General features: G+C 33.5%; 1 pseudogene; it reads right to left on the bottom strand.

The window, feature by feature from the left end:
• Positions 1 to 7835: 7835 nt before the first annotated feature.
• Positions 7836 to 8013, bottom strand: LOC145294428 (U2 spliceosomal RNA; annotated as a pseudogene).
• Positions 8014 to 10048: the final 2035 nt, after the last annotated feature.

Genomic DNA, 10048 nt, shown 5'->3' with positions numbered 1-10048 from the left:
AATAGTACATATTTGTATGTACGTGTGGGCGGGGGGGGTGCATACGAGATATTTACAGAGTGTACATCCGTGAATAAGCGTCACGTTTCCCCTGAACGAATGTCTGATTCAAAATCAAAAATGCCTGCCAGTCAAAAAAGAAAATAGACGCTGGCGATTCATAATGTCGTATTCAACAAAATAACAAGATTTACGAGCATAAAAATCATGTAAATATAACCTAGAGGGATTTGTTCATATTGTGCTATTATTTTTTTTAAACTTATTCAGTGAACACTTCTTGAGTCACAACGCGAATGGAATAATAATTTAAGTCTTCTACTACTTGCTATGTAATATATAAAATAAAATATCAAAATAAGTATATCACCTCCAATATTGAAGAGTATGATAGTCCTTACATACGTTTGTTGTCAGTGATGGGGACATTTAAAACATGCATTTTTTATGAGAATAAATGACTTCGTTTATTCAGACTCTGAGCTCAATTCTTATCCAGCCTGATATGATGAATTCCTTGACACACTCACATCGTAGTCTCCTCTGAAAGTATGAGTACAAAGACAGTGGTAATGAATGCATTGTGATTATCAACATTTCTCAATTAGTATTATGATCCAGCAATAAGCAAGGGACGAAACTCAATTCGATTGAAAATGTAATGTGATTTATAGACTATAGCGAAGCCCAAAAGTTGCATACTTACAGTGATAACGTTAATTAGTGAACTTATTCAGTACACCTCCCGCTGTCCTGCTTCGTAGTGATATGAAATCTTAGCGAGAGAGTGATAATACATCCGATTAGTGTGTCCCTAATTGTATTCAGTTAAATATAAAGCATTTCAAATATTACGAAACCAACGACTATTTTCTGATAACAAGCATCAGAAATTGTTTCGGATAGAGATCTAAATAGATTAACACATGCAGGTTTTGTTCGAAAGCTACATTAATCACGGAAATGGATTATAAATTCACTTCATTATATATACAGCGTAAGATGCTGCTAGTAAAATAAACGATCCTATTGAAGTTGCGTTGCAAGATCTTAAAGCCACTGTCCCATAAAATTACAGAGTGGAACGATAAAATTTTCGCCTTAGAAAAAAATGATTTCTTTTTTTTTTTTTTTTTTTGTAGCAGACCATTTACTAGTTTTCCAGTTGTGTACAGATCCCAAGAGCGATAGGAGTCTTCTATTACGTCTTGAAGTGAAACAATGTTTAACGAGCGAGATCGTAGATGCACCACTGTATAACTCATGCTCTACTAATGCAAGTTATGACAACAGGATCATTGTCAACACCTTCAAAATACATCGCTGGATTGCTACAAATAACAGAGACGTGGCCAGCCTAATGAAAACAAAGTTTCTGGCCACGGGTATGGTTTTTAGTGTGGTTTCAAGTGAGGGCTACATCATGCCACCTCACATCTTTGAAGTCGGCTTGAAAGTCAACACTAAGTATATCTAATTGTTATGCAGAGTGTGATGATGGGGGCCGCTGGCAGATTCTGGGTGTGGCAGCAGGACTCGGCGCCGGTCCACAAGTCTAAAGAAACGTAAGCTTAGCTTCAGAAGGAATGCCACAACTTTGTACCCTTCTCTCACTGGCCCGTTCCTCCTCTCTTTACCTGAACCCGCTGGACTACTTCGTTTTATCATACGTCGAGAACATCACTAACATGACCTCCCACAGCACCAAAGGCAGCCTGATCGCCGCCAGACGTCGAGTATTATCCGAGAATTCGCTGAGCTGCCGCCGGCGCTTGTGTAAAAGAGACATATTCCAGTTTCAGACACGTATCGAGGCGGCGATTAAGGCTGTCAGCTTTACTACATAATCGAATTACCTGAAGATTTTAATTAAATCTTTTAAAATGAAGCTGAAGGTTTCTTTTTCTTTATGGTGACACTTTTATCGTTCCATCCTGTATAAGCGTTCGCCGAAATATAAAATACATACATAAAATGTATTAATGTAGACTGATCTTCTACTTTGGCCATTAGGACGTACTCATACTAGTGTATATGTGTGTATATATATTAATGGTGGAAACATAACTTCATTGAGCTTGTTATTTAAAATAGTTTTGACGATATTATGAGGAATATAATGTAAAAAAATATATGAGTTTTTCTTCTAATACAGTATATTATTATTTTATGTTTTCAGTTCTGGTACAATTGCTAATCTTTGCGATTTGGTTCTATGCTTATCAAGTTTGCATATTGTTTAATTGTCAGAGATATTACAATCTTATATTATGCATTTTGCGGCTATCTACGTGTATCTTAATTAAAATGATAATTTCATCTCGAAAACGCATTCGGTCCTTACTTTTGTTATATATTTGAAAACTTTGAATAGAAGATATTGTGTATAACTTTAATGAGTTTACTATTAAATTATGTAATTATAATAACATAATTTTATTCGAACAAAATTTAAATTTGTTTTTAACGCACAATTCTTTTTTCTCTTACTTTATTTGTGATTTCCTGTATAAGTAAGACACTGATGAATAAGATTATGGATGCATTTCGTGCACATAATTATATTTTTGTATTGTTAAAAAAATATTTATGAACGTAAGAAACCAAATAATTACGCGTTGCGTTAGTTAAATTATTCAGACATTCATTTTTTTTATTTTTTTAATTTTTTTGTTAATCCCACTACGTTTCGGCCGATGTAGTGTACTGTATTCTCCTGGTGCATATTGTTGAATCTGGAGTTTCGTTTTGTTCGAATTCGATAATTCATTGGGAAGTTCTAATTTTACCATTTATTTAATCTACTGTGATAGCTTGTGCTCATTCCACTAGCCATGGCTGTATTATTTTAATTAATTAATACCGCATATCGTCAGTATTTTATTTTCAATTTTGAATTGATTATTAAATAATAGTTTTATCTGTTGCGTCATGTGACAGCTAAGATGAAAATAATAGTTCAAGTAATCTGCACTACAGAAACTATCAATCTACGTGTAAATAAATTATGAAACAAAAACGTATAGTTGTGTGTTAATGACATCCATTTATAGAATTTCCGAGACTCATGCATCTATCCTTGTATCTGACTCTACTGTCTTTCGAAATATGCTTGTCTCACTCTTTGCAATAATTTTATCGATATCACGGTTTACTTTGAAGTTCGTTCGTTTTACGAAAGAAGAACAGAAACGTAAAAAAATACTCTGATTCTTGTCAAGAGGAAGCAGCTGGGAATTGGCAGGGGAATTTTCGTTGCAACTTTTGTCAACTGCTGCAAAAGTTTGCCTTTCTTCTTGAAAAATCCATTTCTTACATGACGATAGGTTCTCTTTGTTACCGCGTTTTTTTTTTGTCTTTGAGGTTTAAATATATTTTTCATTGTTCAGTTTTATTCTATAAATTTGGCACAAGGTCATGATAGTATGACAGGCAATATATGCTGGATCATTAAATGAGTTTCTTATTCCACTTTTTTTATATCTACAAGCAGGGCGACCTGACGTTGTTCGGAATTGAATGAAGATCAACGAATTTTTCACTATTCCATACTTTTAGTGTCATGGAAATCGGTAAAATCGGCCATTTTCTAATCCAATCGATTGATTACCTACTAATTATGAACCACACGTGGTGTGTACCGGCAGGAAGATGCACATGCCTCTCTCAGAAAACTTAGTCCACCATACAATGTAGTTTACATTTTACTGTAGATCATCTAATGTTTATTTTATAACATTATCTATAAATGAATAGCTTTACTTAAAGTTTAACGTGCAAAAGTTAAGTACTATAGTTCAATTGTGCCCCAAGCAGAATTAATTATTTAGACATGCTCCTGCCATACCAAAGAAGAAACTGTTGATTTTATAAATTTGGTTTTACATAATAACTTACAAAAGTAAAGTATCATTGTTTAATTTTGCTCTAAAAACATCCATTTCCAGCGCGCCCCTACTTTAAAAAAAAAAACAAAAAAACTTACAGTTGATTTTTTTCTGTTAGTGCGATGATAAAACTTCTTAAATGCTCTGGTGATGTTAGCTTGCGTAAAAGTGTGTACTTTGGTCAAAATTAGACTTTCTCCTTTAATAAGTTTTTTTTTCAATTATCGATTTCAATACTTTTTAGACGCATTCATTATGAAATTTTGAGAGAAATCAGCCTAGTCGTTTCCGAGTCCATAGAAAACCCATAAACACACACTTACACACGCAGACAAAGTTTCTGTGTATGTAAGAGTAGCGATTTATACTGTGTATTTTTTTTTCAAAATAGTGTTCGCTTTTAAAATGATTCCTAAAGATGGTGGAACTCAATTTATTAATAGTATGACAGTGATAAGTATTTGGTTGTTACATGAAAGGGGTTAAAATGATATTTTCTATGTGAAAACAGGAGAAAAATTATACGAAAAAAAACGTTGAAAGTATAAGTAAAAGAAATCAATAAGAAAAGAAACGAATCATATTTTGAAATAAATTTTTTCTATTGCTGTTATTTATTCATAAATATAATAAACGGTAATATGTTGTAAAATATATGTTTGAAAGAGTACCCAATTTTTTTGTCATCTTGATTGACTTTAATGTTAATGTGTTACATGTATTTTTCGGTATTTTTAGATCCATGAAATGGTCATCGATATTTTATCAAGCATAATCCCAAGGGATTTTGTCACTCAATTAAAAACTATTATGAGCATACGAATGTTTTTGTTTATTTCTTAAACGTAACGAATTAAAAGTTTCTCGGCATGAAATGACTACGATGGAAACATTGTGACTGATTAGTGTTCCGTAAATAAAAAGATAACCAATGGAAGACTATGGTCAATGCTGACATAGATGAAGAAAGTAAATTACTTAATCGGAAAAAAAGTAGGTAAAAGAAATAGAGGTACAGAAATACATATAGAATTAAGAAAACAAAGATACAGAGTAAATACTTATAACAAAGTAGGATACACGAAATAAAGTCAGAAATAAATTAAGGAATAAATGTACAAAAACGCATTATGAATTACGAAGTAATTAAAACACGTAATAGACAACGGCAGGGCAATACGAAAAAATAAAACAAGCAAATAAAGACAACACTAAAATTGAGAGAATGATAATAAAATAAAGTAAAAAGGGAGGCAAGAAATGGTTGACAGAAAAAATAAGGAAGAATGATTTTTTCCATTACGTAATAACTTTAAAATAGGATTAGGATAATTATTACCGTTCATGTACCACCATAGCCGTCGCAAATATGGATCCAGGCTCTTACACTGAAAAAATGCCGTCGTGGTCTGATATCCTAGAAATCAAAATCTGTCGAACAGACAAATTATTGATAAAAAAAAAATATATTTGTGGATTTTAGTTTCGTCTTCCTCGACGTCTCTTTTCAGAAAGGCCCAGTTTTTCATCAGTTTTAATCGTTTAATAAATTTAATAAACATGCATTTTATTTTTTTATTATTCCCATCAATCTTACAACCACGACTATTGTGTAAAAACAAAATAATAAAATATTTTTTCGCCTTTTATTAATAAAATACACATTCATCTTTTTAATATAGAAACATCGTTTCCATTTTAAGAACAAACCATAATATTTAGCACATATATAAGCCTCTCTGTGTGCATATGTAATACTGTCAAACTGCATACTTGTGGCAATTTAGTGTGACGAATTCCTTCGACTGATTTAAACACTTGCAATAATTGTATATTTTATCATACTGTAAACCTTTAGAAACTAGAACATCGGATATCAGACCACGACGGCATTTTTCAGTGTAAGAGCCTATATAAACTCATGAATTAAAACGAGTATATTAAGAGTGTAGCGATGTCAATATAAATAAAAATATTATACGCATAATATATAATAATATGTAGATATATGTGTGCGTGCGTGTTTCTGTGTATGATACTGTGTATGATACTGTGTTTGAACAATACAGTTTGTGGAAGACACTATGGGAATGAATCTAAGTATAAAGGATTATTAACAATGTTGAAGGAATTTCAGAAATTACCAACATAATGCGCCACACAAGATGGTGTGTATGTGAATTTCCCAAAACTTTCCAGAAAGAAAAACTCTTCGTCAGGAAAAAAAAAAAAGGAAGAGTGAACAGCTACTCGAATTTTCGTTTGTTTCGTGCCGGTTGGTGGAAGTTGGAGCTATGCGTCTATCACGCAGTCGAGATAGCTGGCATATTCGCCAAGTCAATTTCCTAAATATTAATTAATTACACATATTCAGTATACATACTGATATCTTGCAAGATATCAATATGTATATTAAATATGTGTATACATACACACTTTTTCTGCACAATAGAAACAGCTTATCACGAGTTACCCTCCCCCTAGACGACATCTCTTATACAAAACGGATGTAAACACCGCGCTTACGCAGATACGCACATTAGGATAAACACGCGTAAATGAACAATTATAAGCTAAACAGGCAAAAACAATTATTAATAAAATGAAATGAATAATTAAAACAATGTATAAGACTTTTAGTGCTCAATACTGTTGTAGAGCAAATATGGGTTTTATTTTTTATTACCGTATCTTCCTGTTAAGTTACATTATTGTTTCAGCTACTTGACCGTTTTTTTTTTGCCGTCTGTAGCATCATCAGACTTTTACAAAAAAAACAGCTACGATAGTAGGAGATAAACCCAGAGGGGGATAGTAAATGGGACCTGAAATAGAGCTGTGGTTTAAAATTGCTGTAAAAGGGAACCAATAACAGATAAATTCGAGTTTTTTTTAAATTTTAATGACAAATCCCAAAGGATAGCTGGTGACCTTGCTGGTTGGAAGGAGAGATGACTTGGTCGCCGACGTGAAATACATTTTCTTTGCAACGGAAAAAAACAAAGTCGGAAATATTAAACAATATTATTGTGAAAGTGATTTTTTGGACGTATCGATTCGTTGTTTAGGCTGGCATATTGATCTGAGGTTAACGCCGAAGTCGACCGATTCGTGGGAATCGGTGATGAGAACCTTTTTTATGCAGAAAAAACTACTTTATTGGAGTGCATGGGGAGGTGCCTAATTATCCAATGAGGGCGAACCAGATTGGACAAGGATTGGCTAAAAGAAAATCACAGGTCTCGCCAGAAGCCACCCATTCTTGCCATATATAAGGCGGTGCAGAGCAAGGAAAATCAGTTTTTAGAGTTTGAGCTAAGGTTTGGAAGGGTTTGGACCTTTGGGGAGACTGTCCACCATCCCATCCCACCTCGCGCGGAAGCACTCTTTCTTCGACTGATTGAGAAGCATTAACTCGGTTGTAAAAATAGAAAAATAGCTCCGTTTGAATACTATTGTAACTATTAGAAAAAGAACAAGGCCGATAGCCATTAGTCGAGTGCTCTCGTGTAATGAATGAATGCGTGAATGTAGGATTGACAAACTAAAATGACCGAAAACTGTGCTGAAATGACTTTAGTAAATATAAAGTAAATTACTTAGAATGACTTTAATGAACTTAAGGATGGATTGAATGACCTTAAGAATGACTTGAATGCTTAAAAAATAACTGGAATCCTTCAAAAACAACTTGAATGATCTGGAGAATGACTTGAATGGCTTTGAGACAGACTGGTCGTAAAGTGGGTGATCATTTTACATTAAATTAATACAGAAAGGTGATCCTCCACATTATATGACAAAGTTACAAACATAGGTACAGCATGTAGCAAGGACAGCTATTACACTTTGATATTGGCCAAAAGGCCAAGAAAAGGGTATTTATTTGCTCCCTCACCGAGCAAATTAGGCACAAGACCGTTTTTTAATGTGAGGAGTGGGGGCAAAATGGGGACCAACTCCCCGGGCAGTAGGGGAGTTGGATAGTGACAATTGGTATGACGGGTTGTCCCTACATTGAGCAGGGTCTTATAAGTGGGGTTTCCCCCACATATGTTCTTTGCTTGCAGTATCTGCCGGAACAGATACTACACTTTGATCTTGGCCAAAAGGCCAAGAAAGGGGTATTTATTTGCTCCCCCATCGATCAAATTAGGCACAAGGCCGATTTTTAATGTGAGGAGTGAAGGGGAAATTGGGATCAACTCTGTGGGGAGTAGGGAAGCTGGATAGTGACAATATATACTACACTTTGGGGTAGGGGAGCTGCATAGTGATAATTGGTATGAAGGGTTGCCCCTACATTGACCAAGGTCTTATATATATATATATATATATATATATATATATATATATATATATATATATATATATATATATATATATATATATTACATAAAACTTGTTTAAAGGTTTATATATTTTATGGAGAGGATTAACATTATTCTAAAACTCATCAGTATTAATTTTATAATTCTCTGCTAAGCATTGGTTATACAAATTACGACCGGATTTTTTTAAAATTAATTTCATACAAAGTGAATATTATTGCTTTTACTTAGAGGGAAAATTCGCATACTTTTTTTGAAATTTCAAATGGATGAAGGACTAAGTAAAATTAATTTCTAATTGACACACTACTGGAGGTTGAAGCTTCAGTCTTCAGTTAGAGTTATACTAAGAATACGATAACGAATTACGTAAAATCTATCCAGACAAGATTAAAAGAACGCGAGTACACTACCCCCCCCTGATTAAGTGGAGGGTTCCGTTCGAAATTCCGTGCATATTCTAGAGTTTGGAAGAAATATTTGCGAGTTCGACAAGATACACGTCTATAGAGTCGAGGGTTATAACGATGGAAAGGTTGTGAGAATAACACTGACGGTGAGCACAGTAGTTTCTATAATTTGACTAGCACACATTTTACAATAAATATAAGACACCAGTATAACAATGTGTAATTTCAGTCGCCAGCATATTTTTATTTGTTTCATTTTCAGAAGTATTTTGAGTTGTATATTTACGCTGGAGGGATAACAATTTGTTGAAGTGTTTATTGATTCTTGGTGTGGTTGATTTGTAGCGTGCCAAAGATTTGAAAAAGGTACTTAAATGACGAACGCGTCTTTTGAAATGCAATTAATTCACACTGACAGTCTATATCGTTATAAATAGTACATTTATGTGTATGTCTTTCTATGTGTGTATATGTATAAATCTTTAACGGATAAACTCTTAAACCACTATTACTGAAATTGAACCACTATAACACTGGCATTAACAGGAAATAGTAATCGTATACCACCATATCTCTTGATACCTACATCGGTAGTGAACATAGTTGGAGCGCTAAATCTTTCAGTTGCGATTCTTGCTGATTGCTGATTGCACATATGTTTTTTTTTATTATGAAATTAGTACTATATTTTAGATGCAATAGAATATTCAATATGGAATTTGCTCCATAATAATAAATACGTAATTGTCTCTTCGTATTTCGGGGTAAGTTGCACTTGATATCATCGGTTTATTGTTCTCTCTTTTAGTTCAATTTTGCATTTGCTCTTGATCGACTGACCATAACATTATTTTAAATCACAAATTATTTGCCTTAGCCAAAGTGCTGAGGTTGGCACCTGAATATAACAGTTTATTTTATTGAACAGTGAAAAGGTATTTGAATGAACAAAGACAGATCTTGGATATACGAGATAGTAGCTTTTACGCTTGTTCGAAAGGCTAACCAGCAAAAAAAGTGCATGTGATAGGTTGGAGATAACACCAGTTGCTTTAAAGCATTCCATAAGAATATAATACGTTTGACGTTTTTGAATTTTTTTTAGATAAGGATTGATTATCTATATGAGTTGGATGCTTCGAATTACTGTTCTAGTCTTGAGTATTATTTTTTCTACGTCATTACGGTTAATGTAACATCAAAACTTGTTCAGATGTTAATTTTATTTATTGCGGACTATTATCCTCATCTTTTCTTAGTTGTTTCACGACGTTTCGGCCATCTATTCCTCTGGCCTTCGTCAGGTGGTAACGAATTCCAATTAAAAAAATAATGGCAGATCAGATAATACAATAAACTTTAATGTATAAGACCAAAAAAGTCAACCTTGATCGCCCTTCTGGGTCCGTTGCGCAGCTGA

The sequence above is a fragment of the Euprymna scolopes genome, chromosome 15 (genome assembly GCF_053919585.1).
Source record: "Euprymna scolopes isolate OS-2025 chromosome 15, ASM5391958v1, whole genome shotgun sequence".
NCBI classification, from domain to species: domain Eukaryota; kingdom Metazoa; phylum Mollusca; class Cephalopoda; order Sepiida; family Sepiolidae; genus Euprymna; species Euprymna scolopes.
This window is presented reverse-complemented; position numbering and strand designations above follow the sequence as displayed.